The following is a 19812-nucleotide window of genomic DNA, read 5'->3' on the forward strand; positions in this document are numbered from 1 at the left end:
CTCCCTTTCACCCGGCTTCCTCCCCCAGGTCTCAGACGGCTGGCTCAAGGGCAGACAGGACAAAGCCAGGTGCCCTCCCCTCTAAGGCTGGGCCAGGGCCCAGGCGTGCCAGGTGCCCCTCCAGGGACGGGCAGCCGAGGCCCTGCCAGGTCTCTGCACAGAGCCCGCAGCCTGAGACCCTCCAGATGCTCCCCGCACCCCCCCACAGGGCGCCCCCCCTGCCCCCCCCCCCCCGCCACCGCCCCCAGCCACCGCCAGCGAAGCTCCTGCAACCACACTGGAAACACACTAGAGGGGCCGGCTCAGCGGCACACACCCGCAATCCCAGCGACTCCGGAGGCAGGCGGAGGGAGGAGGATCACAAGTTCCAGGCCAGCCTCAACAACTTAGTGAGAACTCGTCTTAAAATAAACAATAAAACGCTGGGGATGTGGCTCAGTGGAAAAGCACCCTGGGGTACCAAAAACACAAAGCAAAACACAGAAAACAGACAGACCAAGGGGGAGGGAGGAGCAGAGAGGAGGGGGAAGACCTGGGGAGAAGTCAACCACACGAAGCTGGTGCAGGAATATGTCCCAGTGCATTCCAATTTTATACAGAGCCATAACGCATCAATATAAAAACAAATAATAAACAGAAGGACGACCCGCAGAGTGGAGGAAGGGGGTCAGGGGAGGAGCAGGGAGGCAAAGAGGAAGCAGTAGGATGGGAAGGAAGAAAACTAAGTCATATGCACTTGCGACTATGTCCGAGTGAGCCCCAAGAGTATGCAGAACTCTGATGCGCTCATAGAAAAATTGAAATATAAATAATAATAGGTAGAGTAGGGATAATGATTTTTAAGAGGCACTCGACAGAATTTGAAGCTCTTTCCACGTGTGGACACACTCAATCCTTAAGAGCCTGTGCGCGCACATGCGCAAGCCCCCCTCCCCAAAAAAATGGCACAGAGAAGCTCCCAGGGCAGGTCCAGGGCAGGTCCCAGGGCCGGAGAGCCCTGACGTGTGACATGAACCCAGGGCTGCAGAACTGCCTTCTGAATTTGGAATCCGCTTCCTTCAGAACTTACCCATTAGGAGGGGCTTCTCTTTAGAAGTCACAGTGAAATGTGCTCCCGGGGCTGGGCTAGGCAGTGTCCCACAGCGTCCCAGCTCCTGGGCTGTGAGGTTTGCCCAGGCGACTGTGGCACCCCCCAGCCCTCCTCAGCCTGGACGCCTCCTCCCACGGCTTCGCGGCTTCTGGGAGGCGCGCTCACCCGCCACTTCCTTGTGGTCCCCAGGCTGCTGTCTATCTATTTAATTGACTGTATTTTCTTCGAGCACCTTCTCTGAGTCCCCTGGGGTCCCTGGCGCCACCCCAGCCCCAGACACCCCCCCACCTACTAGCACATTGTCAGTGGAGGGCCCCCCGGGGGGGGGAAGACGAGGGAGGAGCCAGGAGCCAGCCATACCTGCGTTCCTCGGAGGACAAAGTGCCCTGGATGGGATGCGCCCGTGCCGGGAGCTGCCTCCTCTGCGGGGCAGGCTGGATCCAGAGCGGCCGTTCCTCCAAGTTCAAGAGGCAGAGGGAAGCTGAGCCACCCCCGCTGCGGCCCCGTCACCGTCACCGGAGCCTCAAACAAAGGGGGCAGCCCGGGAAGATGGGCTGAGAAGCCCCAGCCGCCAGCGCGCCAGTCGGGGAGAAGGGGCGCAGGTGACAGCAGCCCCTGGCAACCGTTCCCCTGGCAACCATTGGCAGCTGCCGGGACGACGTCAGCCTGGCTCCTCGCCGGCCTGCTGCGCGGGCTCCCGGACTTGTGCTGTGCCCAAGTGCCTCCACTCGGAGGCTGCCAGCCAGGCGGGAGCTGGCAGGAGGAAGGGCAGCAAGTTATGGGGGGACACCTGCCTGTCCAGAGGGGACGGCAAGGAGTCAGAGCTTCCCAGTTCCCAAGAGACCCAGGACCCAGAGTTTCACCTGAAATCTTCAAGTTTGTCAGCATCGACTTTTCTCATTTTTATTTTTCTGAGATGGGGGCAGGGAGCAGGGGTCTCACTATGTTGCTCGGGCTGGTCTCCATCTCCTGGGCTCCAGTGGTCCTCCCACCTCAGCCTCCAATAGCTGGGACTACAGGTGTGCACCATGTGCTCAAGCAACAGACTTTAAAATCCAATCTGTCTAGAACCCAACGGAGGCTAACCCAAGATGGGCTGCTCCCCATGACCAAATTAGAAGCTGGAAAGGGGTGTCCAGGCTGTGGCCTTGGCCTCCAGCTGGGTTCTAACCTCCACCTTTGACAGCTGTGCCCCACACTACCCTGAAATTTTCCTAAGGTCCTCCTCCTCCAGGAAGCTCTCCTAGATTGCCATCCCTCACCAAGAATCCTCCCTCTGAGTTCTCTGGGAACCAGGGGCTCCTCCTAACTTTCTAGGTCTCCCTGGGAGTGATCTGGACTTTCTTTTCCACTCTGGGAGGGAAGCGGAGCCGAGGTGACGCTTCTGGAAACGCTCCTCATGCCCTCCACTGCAGCAGGAGGATGGAGAGGGAGGAGAGGCTGGGGAGCTCGGGGCCACCTTGCTGGTCAGGGAGGGATGTGGAATTCAAACGGAGATGGAGCCCGCGCGTGCATCTGGTGCCAGGCTGATCCCTCCCCCTACACCCAGTGCACACTCAAACTTTGTCACCTCCGACAGCAGGGAGCTCACTTCCTCCTGAGAGGGCACATCCCTCTACTTCCAAGCCGCCCTTCCTATCCTCTGAGTCAAAGGGAAAGGCACACAGTCCCGTGGGGTGGCCTCTGCCTTCCAGACGGGGAGAGGCGGGCGGCGGCACAAGACCAGCAGTGGGTCAGGGGCAGGCCAGGGCCACCTGGGGCGCCAAGGTCCCAGGTCCCAGGCGGGCGGCTGCAGGTACTTCCCCAGAGCCCACGGGGGGCCCCTGGGTGATCAGACCCGGGGTGGCGGGGCTGGCGCAGGCCATGGGAAAGGCAGCAGGGGCTCGGCCCGGCCAGGCCGCCTCTGACGCTCCCTGGTCGGTGGACGAGAGCCAGGAGGCTGCCTGGTCCGGAGGCTGCCATTGTCTCGCTGCCGCCAGAGCTGGGGCCCGCGCAGGCACTATTTTCGGCCAGGAGGAAGAGGAAAAGAAAGCAAAGAAAGGAGCTGCTGTCCTCCGGGGGGGACCTCGGCCCGCCTGCCCGGAAGGGTTCCAGGGCCGGCCTGGCTGAGAAAGTGGCCTCTGTTGGATCAAAGGCCCCGGGCCTCAGGGAGGCTGGCCAGGCTGGGATTCAGGGCACCAGGGGGAGGGCTCCCCTGGCCTTCCAAACACGCTCAGCACTCGCTCCCTGCAGTGACGCCCAGAGAAACGGGCACAGCACCCCCTGTCCCACCACGGTCCCTGAACACCCTCCACTTATAACCATGAACTGTCTGCGGCAGCTCATTGCTGCCCAGAGCCCAAAGCCAGAGAGATCAACGAGCCACTTCCTCACCTAACTCCTGATTAGAGTGGAGGTGGAGAACGGACGGTGTGCCTCATTTGATGTGAGATAACAGTGAGTGACCCCATTACGGTCCCCTACCTTCCGAGGGCCACCTCTCCCTTCCTTGCATTTACTAACTCCAGCCATTTCGGACTCCTCTGACCTACCCCAGGACCTTTGCATGTGTCTCCCCCTCAACACAGCACATTCTTTTCAGGACCCTTCCCCTAACTGACCCCTTCTCTCCAAGACCAGCAAATCAAAATGATCTTCTACTTCCAGCCTGGCCTTCCTTGTCACCTCTTTTATTATCTTCAGGGCACCCTGCCCTGGCTGAAGTGGCCCTGTGATGTGCTCACTAGTTCCCTGCTCCTCAGCGCTTGTCTGTCTTGCTCATCAGGTGGCTCCAGCCCTGGCACAGGGTCTGGTCCGCAGCAGCTGCCCAGTGACTGCTAGTTGAGTGAATGCGTGAACAAGACAGAGCGGGGCTCGAAGCCAGGCCAGGCGGCCTCCGAGGGTCTTCCCAACAGGATCCCATTCTTGTTACTCTAGATCCAAGTAAAAAAGTACCACTTGGACTGAGTGCGGTGGCACACGCCTGTAACCCCAGTGACTCGGGAGGCTGAGGCAGGAGGATCACACGTTTGAGGCCAGCCTCAGCAACTTAACAAGACCCTGACTCAAAAGAAAAAAATAAAAAGGGCTGGGGTACAGCTCAGTGGTGGAGCGCCTGCCTGGGTTCCAGAGCCAATACTGCAAGGAATTTTTTTAAAGTCCTTTGGTTTCAGGGACCACTGCACTATCCCCACTCCCAGCCTCTGCCTTGGTCAGGGCACAGGCACCTCTGCCACGGGCTCTGCCAGACGCTGGGAAAGGGTCCGAAGCTCCAGGCCAGCTCGCCCCCCTCTACCCGGCTGTGCACTGAAGGGCCAGGCGAGTCCCGCAGCACGGAAGCCCTGCCTGCCTTTCCTGAACCCCTGGGACCGCAGGCTCGCTCGGAGGTCCCGGACCAGCTGATGCCAGAGGTCCCACCTGCAGCTGAGAGCACCAAACCTCGGGTTTCCTCCCTGCATAAGGGCAAAGCGATCACCCTGCACCCCTGGAGACCCACGCCTGAGGCCCAGGCTCACGTGCCCAGGAAGGGAGCTTCCCGGGGAAGCTGGTGGCCACGCCACCGCTGCAGATGCCAAGCCTCCTCCTGGGCTCCCACGGGCCACCGAGGTGGAGCAAGAAGTCTGTGACGGGGCACTGGGGGGCCTAGGGGCCCTGGTGGGGTGCATCCCAAGGACCAGCCTGCAGAGAAGCACGAGGGAGCTGGGCAGAGCAGGGGAGCCCACGCCAGGCCCTGGACCGCAGCCGTCATGGCCACCCCAGGAGGTACACCCTCCCTCTGCAGCGGAGGAAAACAGCTCAGAGAGGAGAGGTCACTTGCCTGGGGACACAGAGCCAGTAAAACGGGAGGCAAACCCATCCTTGTGCACTCCTTTGCCTTTGTCCTGCATGGCACCTCCTGGCATGGCCAGCTGGCAACGCCAACCACCCTACAGAGGTAGATGTGGAGGCCCAGAGAGGCCGCACCACGGTCCGCAGGCCTCACAGCCCGGGAGCCGCTGGGCTCTTGGTGAACAGTACTGTCCTCCCCCGATGACGGTTTCAGTGACTTCTGACCCTGGCTCCCCAAGTCCAGGAGACGGGACAGAGACAGGACCCACGTCAGCGGCCCCATGGAGCAGACTGGCCTTCCTCCTGTCAGGCCTGGTAGGGGAGGCGCGGGGGACCAGACCTGCCACCTGGCCCCAGGTTGGGCACACAGGAGCAGAGCCCCCGGAGGGAGGGGCCTATTGGAGGAGGGAAGCCAGGGGCTGAGGGGGCGGCTCTGCCCTCCCCGGCCGGCCCGGCCCGCCTGCCTCGCCCTGGCCTCCTGCCGGAGTCCTGGGTCCCTCAGGAGCTAACCGGAGCCTCCTGAAGATGCATCTGGGTGGCGATGACGGGCCAGTCCCCGCACAGTGGCCCACAGGGCCGGGGAGAGTGTCTCTCGATGGAGACACCACCTACCTGCCCACGAACCACACGTCACCTGTGCCACAGAACGTCCCGTGGGCTGCTGAGCACTTAGGGACCAGGGAGGCACCAGAACTGAGCCCCCGTCCCAGCTCGGGTTGGGGAGCCTCGAGACTCCAAGTCCTCCCACGGCTGCCGAGAGCCTGGAGTCCCTGTTGGGGGACAGCGCACCATGTCCGGGGAGCAGCCCGTGTGCCTTGGGGGAGTCGGGCCAGCAGCGGGAGACCTGGGGTCAGTCCCTCCTGCCGCCGGCTGCCCGGGGCCTTGGCACCCGCTTTATCAGCTGTGAAGCCCGAATAAAGACTCGAATCTGAGGAGCACCCGAGATTGCACGGGGTCTTTGTGGGCAGCAACGTCAAGGTCCCCATCTGGGGACTTGGAGTGTGAGTCCCCCAGCAAGCTGCCTGGCACATGCCCAGACAGTGACAGTGCCCAGCAGAGTGGCCGTCAGCAGAGGCACAGGGCCCAGCGTGACTCAGCTGGCCGGCCAGCCCCTGGGGCCACCCCTGGCATTTGTCTCCATTTCAAGGCAGGTGGGTCTGAGCAGCTGTCCCCTGCCACAGGGTCAGAAACCCCGGACGCCAGCCACAGAGCCACACCCAGAAGAGCAGGCTCCTCCAGGGATGCAGGAAGGTCCGGCACACAGAGCGGCCACCAAGGGCTGGGGTCACCCAGTCCAGGGAGGAGCAACCACAGAATGCCGCTCAGCCCAGGAAGCCAGCGAACACGAATCCAGGCCTCTCCCCAGGCACAGGACAGTGGCCAAGCAGGTCAGCTGTCCCCCTGTGCTCCTCTCAGAGCTGTCCTTGGCAAGGTGCTGTCCCCTCCCTTTGCGGGCATTCTGGAGTCCGAAGAGAAGCTGTCCTGAATGACCACTGCGAAGCACACCCCCTCCTCCTGGCAGAACCCAGCACCCGGGACCTCCAGACGACCTCAGGGCGCAGACACCCCAGCCTCCAGCCTGTGCTCGCCCCCCACTGAGCACGCGCGTGGCCGGAGGTCCGACCTGCAGAACAGTCTGTCTATGGATCCGCGGGAACTCGCCACGCGGTCTCGACCAAGGGCAGTGCTCACCCCAGGAAGAAAGAGGCAGGCCCCGCGACGAAGACCCTGCCCAGCTCGCGGCCCACCTGGGTCTCCCTGCATCTCCTTTCCGTCCCCATGGAAGCCCCCTCGCGTGCCTGAGTCCCCGGGAAGGAGCATCCAGGACGACAGCCCCTCCGTCGTCCGGACTCCCATCTCCAGGGTACTGGCTTTCCAGGGCGAGCCGTGGATCCCGGTCCAGTAACAAGGCCTCAGGTCCCGGGCAGCAGAAGGAACCAGACCCGCAGATCAAGACTCCCTGGGTGGGAGTGAGCCCAGGAGCAGGCTCTCCGGGGACTGGCACCTCTTAAGAGGGCGGAGCTTTGGCTCTGGTATAAAATCTCTGCTGCTCCCTACAAGAAGGGCTAGGTGATGGCCAGTGACAAGGACAACAGCATCTACCATGGGCCAGACACAATACTCACACACAAGGGGCTCCCTTAGCCCCCTATAAGGTACTATCCACCATCATAATTTTAAAGATCAGAAAAATGAAGCACAGAGAGGTCAATACACTGGTCCAGGTTCACACAGCTGGTGGAGCTGGGACAGAACCGGTCATACCCCTAACCCTCCACTTGTGCCACCTGTCCCAGGACGAGCTGGAAGATAGAGAAGTAAAAGACTGGCACAGCTGGGAATGGGGGTCCAAATCCCATAAGCCTCCATAACTTGGGGCTGTCCCCATCAATCCCCAGGGGTCTCATCAAGATATTAGAGATGCAGGGACCTCCATCCCCACTCTCATAATGAGACTTCGAGCAAGTGACCTCTTGCTCAGACACTTGTCAGGGACTCAAACCTGGTTCTAAGTCAACCACCACGCGACCTGGAGGTAAAGCTCCGAGAAAGGCTCACGCAGACTCTCGAGTCCACATGCTGTGACAAGTTCACGCTCCGCACCGTGTCACCCTGAATTCCAGCAACCACCCTGCTGGGGGAGGGGCTGCTATCTCTATTTTCAGGCCGGGAAACTGAGGCCCAGAGAAGCTGTGCCTTCTTTTTTCTTGGTACTGGGGGCACTAGCCACGGCGCCACACCCCCTGCCCTTTCTATTTTTTACTTTGAGACAGGGCCTCGCTACGTGGCTGAGACTGGACTTGAACTTGAGATTATCCTGCCTCAGCCTCCTGAGTCACCAGGGATGCAGGCCTGCGTCACCATGCCTGGGAAGCTGTGGCTTCACAGCAGGATGCACGTCCCAGCACCCATCCACTCCCCTGCGGAGGCCCTGAGAATCCAGAGGGGACACCAGGAGGAGGGCAGAGGCCCGGGATGGACGGGGGTCTAGATGTGGCGGAGGTGGCTCTAGAGCTCGCTTTGGAGTTACAGTGGCCCTGAGCCTGGGGAGCCAGTCTGGAGTCATTCACGGCAGAACCACCGACTCTCAGGGGGCCGAGCGGGGCTGGACCGCCACCTGTCACCCGCCTCTGCACTGGAGGCCGCACAGCTCCTCCAGGACTAAGCTCTTACCTCCCCTGCCTGGAACTGCCAGGTGCACCCCAGCCTCCCGAGCCAGCTCCGACCACGCAGCCCAGGCCCACCGCACCACACTGGCCTCGCTGCCAACGCAGAGACCAGGCTCCCGGGGGCCGGGTCGGGGAATCCTGCCAGTGCCCTACTCCCAAAGGTAGGGGGTGCGGGCAGAGGTGCTTCTGAGTCCTTAGAAGGTCTCTCTTGCCTCAGTTTACCCATCTGCCCGAGGGAGGAAGGATAAAGGGTATCTCTTTTGCAGGCCGGGACTCTTCTGAACACTCTCCTATCCTAACGCCCCTGATGTCCCCTGAAGAAGATGCTGGTGGCCGCAGTTTACAGGTGAGGAAACCGAGGCCCATGCCCAAGTCCACGAACCCAGAGAACAAAGCCAAGATTCTCCCTGGCCTTGCCATCTTTCTAGGTCCCTCTGCCCACGAGAAATAGGGGGTGGGCAAGGACAGGAATGGGATTCGAGACGAGGACACGCCCCCTGGCACTAGCACAGTGCCAGGCCTGGCCGAGGATCCCCTGCCCACAGAAGAGCCCAGCAGGTAAGCACTCAGACTCTGGAACCCCAAAGATCCTCACGGGGTGACCCTCCTTGCCCCGGTATCCTCGTCTCAAAAATGGGCACAGCAGGCCCCACTGGAGCACCAGGCAGGTCTGGACTCAGGCTTCAGGATTTCCCGCCCAGGCTGAGCCCCAGGGAACCCTGGAGAGTTGGAGCACGGGAGTCTGGGAAGGTGTCTCCACCCAGATCACAGCAGGACAGGCCAGCAGTGAACAGGCCCTGTGTCCCAAGCACCTCCCTCTCCCTTGGCCGCTGGCTCCGGCCGCCCAGGCCAGGACCCAGAATCTGCAGGGCTCCCCGAGGGTCCCTGGGAGCTCCAGGTGGGGCATGAGCGGGAGCAGCACCAAGTGCTCAGCTGAGCTCAGGGGCGCAGGGCGGGGCGGCTGCAGCCAGCGGCCACTCCACGCTGCTGAGAGGCCCCTTTGTGCCAGCCCCGCCCCGCCCCCCACTTGCCATCTGCCTGGTCCCTGGAGTCTGCTCACCCCCAGCCTCCGGTTTGCTCACATGATGCCCCCATCTGCCGTGAGTCAGAAGGCGGGGTCCACAGGGCCACCCCAGGACTGGGATGGGGGATGGGGACCCGCCTGGGGCTCTGGTTGGGGAAGAAGAGGCAGCTGGGGTTCGGGCCTGGGGGGCACATTTCCCATCCTCCCCACCACTCCCCACCCCACTGCTTCCGCCCTGCCTCTCGAGACCCTGCTCCTCACCCCACTACCTGGGAGACACCCCACAGCCCAACACGGGCACGGCACCCGCACCCGCGCCTGGCTTTCGCCCAGGATGCAGTGACGTCCACCATGGCCCCCGCCCCTGCCCGCTCCCCGCTCCCGTCTCTGTCATGCCGGGTCCTGTCAAGACGCCACCCCTTGACACACGGACCTGGCACAGCCCTGCCACCTCTTTCACCTGCCCTGACCCAGGGCAGGACTGGCCCCTCCACCCCTTTCCCTCAGCTGGGAAGCTGTCCCCAGCATGAGCCTCACCCTGGCAGCCAGGGGCTGGGGCAGCCAGGCCAAGGCCACAGAGCAAGCCTGCCACCCCGTCCTGCTGGGTGGCAGCCCAGTGCCCACCTTGCCCAGCTGCTGGCACCCTGCCCCAGTCCTCCCCCTCCCTTCCCCGCAGAGCAAATCAGGACCTGCCCCCCGGGCAGCAAGTCCCTTCAAGTGACCGGGGCCAGAGCTGCAGTGCGTCTCCCGCCCCTGCGCCCTCGGGCTCTTCATTCCCCAGACCTTGCCCCGCGCCAGCTCCTCTGCCAGGGACGCCCCCGCCGCGCTCACCGTCCCTGCACACCCGCTGCCCTCCCAGCGCTGTGCCCAGGGGGCCATCCCAGACCCCGTGCTCCGGCCCGGGTCCCCTCCCGCTGGCCCTTCCCGGCGTGCTCGCTCCCTCCTGGCCTGCCTCCCCGTCTTGCCTGGGACCCTGTGTCCCAGTGTCACGCAAGCCTGGCCGCCTCTGCCCAGAGCACCACAGCCCCAGCACACGACCCCGCACAGGCCGGCAGCAGCCTCACTGTCCCCGCTCAGAGGCAAGCCCTGGGTCCAGGGAGGCGGGCAGCTCTGATCACCCCACACACCCACTTAGTAGCCGGGGCCACCGAGGCCCAGGGGACCAGCAGGCAGGGTGTCCATAGTGTGTTTTGACCAAGGTGAAGCTTTATCCCAGGTCCCTGGGGTCCCTGCCACAAAGGAGGTCAGGTTGGGCCCAAAGAGTTAGTTCCACCCCTGGACAGGGCACGGAGGACCCACCTCACAGGACTGCTGGCCAGGGCTCTAGAGAGCCCCCAGCCGTACGCGGCTCCCACTGACCGGGGCTGCTGCTCCTCCCAGTCTAGGACCCCAAGAACCAACCGTCTGCCCTCAGAGACGTGCGGAGGGGACATGGCCTGGGCCCTGGGGCTGGGCTACCCAAGAGTTCTGAGAAAGCTTCTTTGCCTCATCTACCATCATGTCCCCAGGGGAGTCCAGAGCACACAGTAGGCACTCAGTAAATGTTCATATAAACAACTTCCATGGCTTCTGAAGGAGGCTATTCCTGCCCACCCCGCCTGCCTCAGACCACAGCTGCCTGCACTCACCCCCTGCACTTCAGTAAAAGGAGGGCCCTGGGAGCCCCCAGCCCCACCACACAAGGGCGGCTGGCTGCAGAGAGGTCAGGAGCCCTCCGTGTCCTCCCGTGTGGAACCAGGAGGAAGGTCCTATCAGTCCCCAGCAGCTGGGCGCCCGGGCTTGGTGGTTAACCGATAAGGGGCTCTCCAGCCCTCCACCGGCTTCCCCCTCTAACTGCCCCGTTCCCAGACTCACACCGAGCCTCCTGTTGGACCCCACTGCAGGAGCCATGCCTGCCCACCTGGGTGACAAAAAGCGGGGCTTCCCTTGGCTTATTGGGGGTCCAGCCCCCAGGACAGCCACAGGGGAAGTCACCCTGAGGAGCTCCCTAAAGCCCCCTCAAGCGCCCCCTAAAGCGCCCCTCTCCTCCCGGCGCCCGGCTCCTGGGTCTCCATCCCCGGACTTGCTGTGTGACTTCGAGTCAGCCACCTGCCCTCTCAGAGCCTCGGTTCTCCCCTCTGTGCAATGGAGCAGTGACCTCCAGGCGCAGGGGCAGACGGGCCTGCCCACTTGCTGTGCCCCGGCTCCAGAGGGCCCGTGGCTCTGCCAGTCCCGCTCCCCCTGGACACCCTCCCCTCCCCGGCAGGACCCCTCTCTTGCCCGACCCACGCTAGGGATTGTTCCACAGCCAGGCTGCTCTGGGCTAGATCACCCCGAGACACCAGGACCCCCACTCCTGAGCCCAGCCCCACCCTGCCCGCTCACAGTCCAGCACATGTGCCCTCTCCCGCCTCCCACCTGCCGCTGGCCCTTGGTGGGTACCTGGTGCCAGGTGGAGGGTCCTGTAGAGGACCCAGCCGTTGAGCCACCCGTCAGGGTCGACCTCCGAGGCTGGACCTGCCGTCTTGGTCCCGCCTGCCAAGCCGCTGCCCAGGGAGTGAGCGGGGAGGCGCCCGGCCCCTCTCCTGCGCAGCAGCCGGTGAGGAGCCGGGCAGGGGCGGGACACCCCCTCCAGCCCTCACGGGCTCCTCCTCCCTGAGATGACTAGTGAGTCATGGATTTCTCAGAGGGAGGCAGGAGGAGGGGACCCAGGGAGGGAGGCAGGGACCCTGGGGGGTGCCCATGACTCAGCACCTGACCAAGGGGACCTCAGCCTCACCCCTCATGGTCCAGGAACGGATGCCAGGCTTTGGGGGTGGACGCAGGCTGAGGTGCCCCTGCCTTCTCACCCTGCATCGGTCGCTCCCCGCAAGATCATTCTCCCCGACCTTCCCGCAAAGGAGAGGGTTACCATGGCAACAGGTCACTTGGATGCTGCCCCCACTCCCGGGCCTGGTGACAACTGCCCCTTCCTGAAGACAGCCCAGCCTCCTTGGCAGCAGGCGGGAGCCAGCGCTGACCGGCAGAGCGGAAGGCAGGCCAGAGGAAGGCGGGGATCAGACAGCCTGGCACGGGGCCATGCACCACTGACCGCTGACCTCATGTCCTCTCCGGGCCTCCGTCAGTCTCCTCAGCAGAGAAGCACATGTCAAGACGCCCAGGGACCCAGGGCTCCAGAGCTCCAAGACTTGAGCTCTGGGCGAGCCCCCAGGGGCTTCTAGAAATGGCCTCCTTTGGTCTGTCTGCCCAGCCAAGGGGAAACGGAGGCACCGGTGAAGAATCAGCCCCAGGACCTCCAAATGGTCAGAGAGAGAGTTCTGGAAGAGGGCCGACGCCCCCACACTGCAGGTACTTCAGTGGTGGAGGGAGGAGGATCGCAAGTTCCAGGCCAGCCTCAACAACTTAGTGAGAACTCGTCTTAAAATAAACAATAAAACGCTGGGGATGTGGCTCAGTGGAAAAGCACCCTGGGGTACCAAAAACACAAAGTGGCCACCGTCTCTGTTGGCCACTCCCTCCTGCTCTGGGGTCCACAGCCCCTCCAGAGCCTTGTGGGGGAGCTTCAGATACCCACGCGCCCTGCAGAGTGGGGACTCCCGTCCACCCTCATCCATCCGGCGTGAATAAAGGGTTTCCAAGTCACCAGAGCCCTGAGGACCTCGGGTACGGGGCAAGCGGTAGCCACATGATGACAACAGCAGAAGAGAGGTGCCGCTTCCACTCGTGGGCTCTGCGGCCTTCTAGCACCTTCCTCCGGCTGCCCCCACGGTGCCCGCCTGACACTCTGAGCGCTCAGTGAATACTCTCTGGGAAGGTGATGAGGTAGAAGGGAGAGGACAAGGCAGAGACCTGAGGCTCTCAGAAGAGAACTCGTCCAAGGTCACCCAGCAGCGGGAAGCGGCAGGGTCGGGAGGGAGCTGGCAGCCCGGTTCCACGCTGGTCCTCCTGACAGCCTCTAAGTCGGCCTCCGCGGGCCTCCGCGGCCTCCAGCGTGGGGCCTGGACACCCAGTGGGAACTCCAGGTCCCTTCTCTCTGGCAGGGGTCTCTCTGCCTCCTGGGGAGGGTCCTGGGAAGACGCCCCATGCACCTGCAGCACTGGTGAAAGCCTTGCAGGCGGATGGGGACAGGGGGAGGCCACTCCCCTCACCTGCCTGCTCCAAACCAAGTGGCCTGATGGGGTGCAGGGAGCCCCCCTGCCAGAGCTTCCAGAAAACCATTCTGTGCTCCCCAAAGTCATAGCCTTGCTGTCCAGGCTGTGGACAGATGGCCACGCAATGCCACGGTGGGCACCTGGCCCCGGGTCCGGCCTGCTGTTCCCACCCAGGGCCTCTGTGGACATGGGCTTATTACCAGGGCAGGAGGGGCCGGCCCACGGCAGGGAAGGGGTACAACAAACAAGAAGGCGGAAATGAGTTCCCAGAGAAGGATGAAGGCCCCTGACACACCAGGCCCGTGGGCAAGTCGCCACCTCTGAGCCTGTTTCCCTGAGGTTGGTTGTTCGGGGCCCAGGCAGCCGGTGGCTAAGGCGCTAGGCCAGCAGGGCAGCTGCGTCCCATCTGCCCACAGAGAGCACTGGCCAGCAGGTTCGGGGGGAGAATGAAGGCACCACTCAGTGCAGATAAGCCCCAGTTGCCACTGGCCCCAGAGGTGAAGCCTACCCCTCCTACCTTCCGGCTTCTCAGAGACCTACTATGTGCTGGGCATTGAGCCGGCTCTGGGCACAGGCACCAGCTCTGGACCAGGCCAGGGACGTGAGCCTGGCTCTCACCTATGGTACCCAGGAGCCAGTTATCACCTGAAGTTATCACTAGAAGGCTCTGCGAGTTAAAGTGGAGAATCCAAATAAATCCTTGTTGGTGCTGGTAAGAGGATGGACAGGAGCCTGCTGCAGGGTCAGCGTGTGATCTTCTGCCTCGTTGCTGCGGCCCTGAGACGGGCACCACTAGAATGGAGTGAGATGGTCAGAGACAAGCAAGGCCACACGGCAGGGATACGGCTGGGCCTCTAGACGTGTGGGCTTCAGCTAGGCACCTGGCAGGTCCTGGCCACACAATTTATATTCACATCTCTGTTGACTTTCTTGACAGTTGCTATCCTCACTTTATAGAAAATGGCCCAAGGCACAGACAGGGCAGGTGGCCTTCAGTAGCAGAGACCCAGGGTCTGAATGACGGGTATCTACCCCAGACCCCCTGCTGGCTCTTAAAGGAGCCGATGGGGACTTTGAAAAACAGAGCAGCAGGAAGGGCATCCAGCAACAGGATCAGATCAACAGGAGTAAGGGGTGGAAGAGGGGCCACTGGGGAAGAAAGGGATCTGTGGTGGCAGGAGGGGACAGATTCTGGAAGACTAAGGAAGCATGGAGTTTGGGCACTGGGGAGCCATAGAAGATGTCTGATCAGTACTCAGAGTGTGGTCCACAGCCCCACGGCAGAGCCCGAGAACTTGTTAGGATCTCAGGGGTGGCCCAGGTCGGCCGAATCAGAACCTGCAGTTTAACAAGATGCCCAGGTGGTTCCAGTACCTGGTGAAGCATGTGAAGCCAAGGTCTTGACTCTAGGGGCTGGTACCAGCCTCGGTGGGGTGGGATCGGGGAGGCCAAGTCCAGCTGGGGCTGAAGAAGATGGAGACAGAGGGAAGGCTGGGGAGGAGACTCTGCCCAGGAGTCCAGAAGCAGGACTGGGACACCACCCCCAGCCCACACCGCGAAGTGGGCAGGAGGGACAGGGGAGAAAATGTCAGGAGCTTCCCTGAAGTGTGGGGGTGCAGGACGGGCGGGCCCGGGAGGAGCTGCCCGGGGGCACATGGAATGAGAGCCACCCGGCAGCATGTGGGGGGCCCCACGTCCCCCCAGCTCCCACCCTGCTGGGGCTCAGCAGTGACAGACTAGAGATTCCTTGGGCCCAGAAGAGGTCACAGGCATTGGTGGCTGGTGACAGAGGTCAGGGGTAGGACAGGAGGCCCAGCAAGCCAGGGGGCTCCCTTCCTTTGAAGAGACAGAGGAGAGGGGCAGCGAGCTCTGGGCTCGGCCCAGCCGGCTCCCACTCCGGCTCTGCCAGCTGGGCCGGCCCCTCTCCCCACCCGGCCCTCATTTGTCAAGAGAGGACAAAGCAGCCGCACCTAAAGGCCCCGACCCGAGTCCACATGAGTCAAGGGCACCACTCAGCCTGCCCAGAGAGAGCGACCTTGACGAGGAGGATCAGGGCCCAGAGCCCCTGATGGGAGCGACTGCTCCCAGGGGGGCGGGGGAGGGGACCCAGGCAGAATAGGCTGCCCTGGCCACCTGCTCTAAGGCCTGGGCAGAGGCTGGGTGAGGAGGAGAAGAGAACATGACAGGGCTGAGGGGGGCCTGTGACCCCCTTGCTCCTTCTCTAACCCTCCTGCCACGGTGGCATTTGGGCATGAGCCACCTTGCAAACATTAAAGAGCTGTGCCCAGCCAGGCAGAGGGTCCTGCCTGGGCAATACCACTCGCTCAGGAGTGGGTTTTATTGGACGAGGGGAGTTGAAGTCCCGGCTTCTCCTCTTGCAAGCTGCATGTCCTCGGAGATCCTTGAGCTCCCTGCCTGGCACACAGTAGGTGGCAAGAATTGTTGGCCACTGTCATTAGCATCAGAGTCAACACAAGTGCCACGGGACGGCCCTCCACAGTTGCTGGAGCTCATTGGCATCCAGTGTCTGAACAGTGATGATCAGACCTGCGGCACAGCGAGGGACGCTGAGGACCTCCCGGCAGCCACACAGCGAATCAGCCTGTGACCCAGACACGCTCCAGCCACCTCCCTGCTCCTTCCCGTGGGAAAGCCTCCTGGCCAGGAGCGTGGGGGCAGCCGCAGCCTGTGATAACGCCGTCTCCGTCATGCCTGCCCCAGGGCCCCGCAGCCATGGCAGTGCCCGTGTGACTCAGCCACCCTCACAAAGCACCCTGTGTGCCCTGGGCCCCCTCCCCCACCCAAGGCCCATCCCCCACACCGCAGCAGCGGGTGGCAGAGCAGGGAGCCTGAGACGCCCACTGTGGAAAGCAAGAACCACCCTCTGCCCCTGTTAATGGAGATTCAAGCCCAGGCTTGGGGCGCCAGGAGTCCATGCCAGCTCAAGTGAAGGAATGCAAGGCCCTGCGACCAGGGGGCAGGCTGCCCAGTCCAGACTGCCTCCTGAGGAGACCTTATTTGGAGCTCCAGCCCATCTCCAGCAGAGGGGAGCTGGCCAGGTGCCCCGCCCACATTTACCTACATCAGGTTTCAGAACGCTGGGGCTTGGGCAAGAGGCACTGCCCCAGAGCCAGAGGGCCCGCGTCCACACCTGGTCACGCACGGTCCTGCCTCCACCCCTCTCCTGAGAATCCCAGGGAGCCCATGGACCCCGGCGCATTCCTGTCCTGTGCCACGCAAGGGACTGGCCTTTTCTCCCACTAACCTGCTCAGGAGGCCTGGCCCCATTTGTCAGGAAACTGAGGCTCAGAGAGGGAGGGAGGCCAGCCCAAGGTCACGAAGGACTGGAGGCGGGATCTGGCTTCAAGGTCCACTGCCCTCACACCCAGTACCCTCTTCCGGTCCCAGGCATCCTGACCACGTGCGGATGAGCCTTAACCTCGGGCCTGGTGCAGGCGGAGGCAGAGAGCTACTCTTCCCCGGGGTCGGCCCTGCTGGGAGGGGCCGCTCCAGAACACAGTTCCTCAGACTGGGTTCAGCCTGGCTGGGCCTCTGAGGGCTGCCCACCCCCACCGACCGCCCCAGGAGGTGGGCACGCCTGGCTGCCCCGCTGCCTGAGACAGAAGGTAGACGGGGCCATGGCTGCTCCTCCTAGGCATGATGGAACGTCTGACCCTCGGCCCGGCCCCCCAGAGGCACTTGGCAGGAGGTTGCATTCAGCCCGAACTACCCAGGAGGTCATTCTGGCCATGCCCCTGCCTCTCAGCCTTCAGAAATTCCTGAGCCCAGGGCAAACACACATGACCCCAAACCAGCCCCCTCACCCCAGCCACGCGCCTGCCAGCCTGGGCCCGTCTTTCAGTGTGCAGAGCTGGGTGTCCGAGGCCTGGGCTCCTCCAGGAGACTCCGCCCACCTCTGGATGTCAGGGTCCCCTCTACAGCTCAGGGCGCTGTGGGGAGGCGGTCAGGATGGGGCCCTCCTGCTCTGCCTCTGGTGCCTCAGGTGCTCCCGGGAGGAGCCCTGCCTGGCGCCTTGCAGGGAGGCAGCCTGGACGGCGGGAGCCCCAGGGACGGAGATCCACATGGCTCCTCATCAGGACTCCCCCAGCACTGCCCCATGGCGCCCTGAACGCCAGCCATGACCTCTGCATCCGATTGTCCTGAGTGGACGTGTTTCTGTGTTCTCAGGTTTAAATGGGGATGGGGGCCTAGAGCCAGGACCTCCGGGAAGTGCAACAGTAACCGGTCACTCTCCCACGGCCTCTCCCTCCTCTGCCACCGGTCAGGAGCAGAAAGGACCTCGAGGGCTAGAGGACCCAAACCTGGCTTGAGTCATCCCAGGTGCTACTGACGCTGGACAGCTGTGCCCTCTATCAGCGGCTCCCTGATTTGTGACATTTGATTGGCGATTGTTCAGATTCCAGGCTTAAGCCAGGTGCCTCTGATCAGGCAGTGTGGCATTGTCACATCTGTGCCAAGGGAGGCAAATGAGGCCCAGAGAGGTTTCATGGTCACCCAAGGCAGCACAGCATTGTGCAAAGATGGCAAGACTTGCTTCATCTCGAGGGAACAATGTGCCGTCTCACTCACTGCCAGCGTTCCCAGGGTTGGGAATCTCCGCCATGATCTCCCCCTGTGCCCACTTCCACCCCCAGCCCTCAACACACACTCACGATTGGTGCATGTTAAGGTGTTGGCTACGGAGACCCCCGGGGAAGTCGCAGACATGGCGCCTCGGTTTCCTCACCTGGAAACCTGGGCTGCCCCACTTCTACTTCTCTTGGTAAAATAAAGAGCTGGACTTGAAACTGCCTGTGGAAATCCCATGGAGTGCCCAGCCCCCAAGCCCCAGGAGACACCCCCAACACCTCCCAGAATCACTGCCTGCCAGGCAGCCAGGGAGCCCCCGGGGTCTCCCCCTAAGTGCGGGGGCGCAGCTGGCCGCGGAGGCATAATGGAGCAACGCTGACAGCTGTTCATTAGCAGCAGGAACGTGGGGCCCATTTGCTGCCCACACGCCCCAGGGAGCCAAGCTGGCAGAGGCGGAGCCAGCAGGAACCGGGCCACTCCGACCCCAGCCACCCACCTGGCCAGGCCGGGAGTGGGGCCCCTGAGGCAGGGCTGCAGCGGGAGGGAGCACTGCTGCTCTGGTTTTTATTTTCAGACCCCTGCCCACCATGCACAGGTGCAGGGGAAAGAGGCCCACACACAAGGAAAGCGGGGTCCTGCTGGAAGCCGCGGCAAACCCCACTTTTCCTCCTTCATGGCTCCCTGTCCACCATTAGTGAGTCTCAGCACAGGGCCCAGCCCGCAGGGGCTGCTGGGGAGGGTCTGGCACAGCAGAGGGACACTGGGCAGGCAGTAGCTGCAGCAGGAGCACCCAGGCCTGGTCCCCGTCCCTACCCCTGGCTTACCTGGAAGCCTTCCCACCTCCTCCTTCCTCCTTGCCAAAATTCAAGGGCTCCGGGGCCAAACTGCTTCCAAACCAGTTTCCCAGAGGATTCCAGGAGGAAAAGGCTCAGGGCGCCTCCAGAGGAAGCAGGCAAGAGGCACCACGGGTCCAGGCCTCCTGGCCCCCGTGCCCGCACCAGGGCCCAGACTCCCGCCCCCACCTGCTCCTCTGAGCACAGGAACACACACGTCCACCAGGGTCCCAGCACCAGGATGACCACTACGTGAGCGTGCCCAGCCCGCACACGCTGAGCACAGGGCAGAACCCAGAGCAGCCAGGCCTCCGGGTGGGGGTCCCTCTCCTTGGAGATCCCAGAGCCCTGACCAGACCACGCCCCCTCAGGGCATTGCCCCAGACCTGAGGGACAGCCAAAGTCAAGTGGGCCGGGCTGGTGGTCACACCTGCTGACCCCTGGCTCCTGCCCACCCCTGAGCACAGACTCTCACCTCCAGGTGTGGACAGGGCCTCTGCGGCTGCCTCCTCCCTCCTCCACCTCCAGCCGGGCTCCCAGTCTGAGCTTGTCCAGACTGGCAGGCAAGTCTCTGCGCCCCAGGTGAGGAAGGCTCTACCTGCCTGGCCGGCTACCTCACTTCCGGCTGCCTCGCAGCCTCGGGGCAGTACGTCTGCCACTCCGGCCTTCCTCTGCAAGGGCCCACCTGGCACTCGGAGGGCCGAATCCCGCACCCATGACCTCAGCCCTCCATGGATTTTGGCCCCCTCAACCCCAGGAAGCGCAGGCTGCTCCTGGACGGGTGAGGGAGTCTCAGCAGCTCCGGGCCTGCCTGCCGTCTGCCACGCCCCCACCGCCTGATCCTTCTCCCTGATCTGGGGCCTGACTGAATGGGGGCCCAGACCCACCTCCCTACAATAAAACCCAGCCATAATCAGCAGCTTGCTGAGGCTGGAGTCCAGGTTGGGGTGCAGGGGGTGGGGATCCTGCTCTCAAAACATCCAGCCTCCTGCACGACACGCAAGGGGTGGGGCAGGGACAGAGCCTCTTCCTGGGGAGGGGTTGGGGGCAGCTGACCTAGGTGCCCCAAGAGGGTGCCAAGGGGCGGGACCTACTCAGGCTCCACCCACCGCCTCCCTGGCCCACTCCGCTCCCTGGAGGCCAGGCCCCCCACTCTGTCCTAAGGCCC

At 63.1% G+C, this 19812-nt stretch overlaps 1 protein-coding gene across 5 annotated transcripts in view; it reads right to left on the reverse strand.

Annotated features, from left to right (window-relative positions):
• Positions 1-19401, reverse strand: part of Adgrg1 (adhesion G protein-coupled receptor G1) — a 37984-nt gene extending 18583 nt beyond the window's left edge. The window contains exon 1 of one of the 5 annotated variants that reach the window (XM_047528951.1): positions 19120-19401. The gene's annotated coding sequence lies outside the window, so the exon portion shown is untranslated. Of the gene's footprint in view, positions 1-1069; positions 1242-1450; positions 1581-11512; positions 11969-18635; positions 18861-19119 lie in introns of those variants that run through there. The other 4 variants (XM_047528957.1, XM_047528952.1, XM_047528955.1 and 1 more) reach the window with 4 other exon arrangements.
• Between the last annotated feature and the right edge of the window lie 411 nt (positions 19402-19812).

This window comes from Sciurus carolinensis, chromosome 16 (assembly GCF_902686445.1).
Source record: "Sciurus carolinensis chromosome 16, mSciCar1.2, whole genome shotgun sequence".
Lineage (NCBI taxonomy): Eukaryota > Metazoa > Chordata > Mammalia > Rodentia > Sciuridae > Sciurus > Sciurus carolinensis.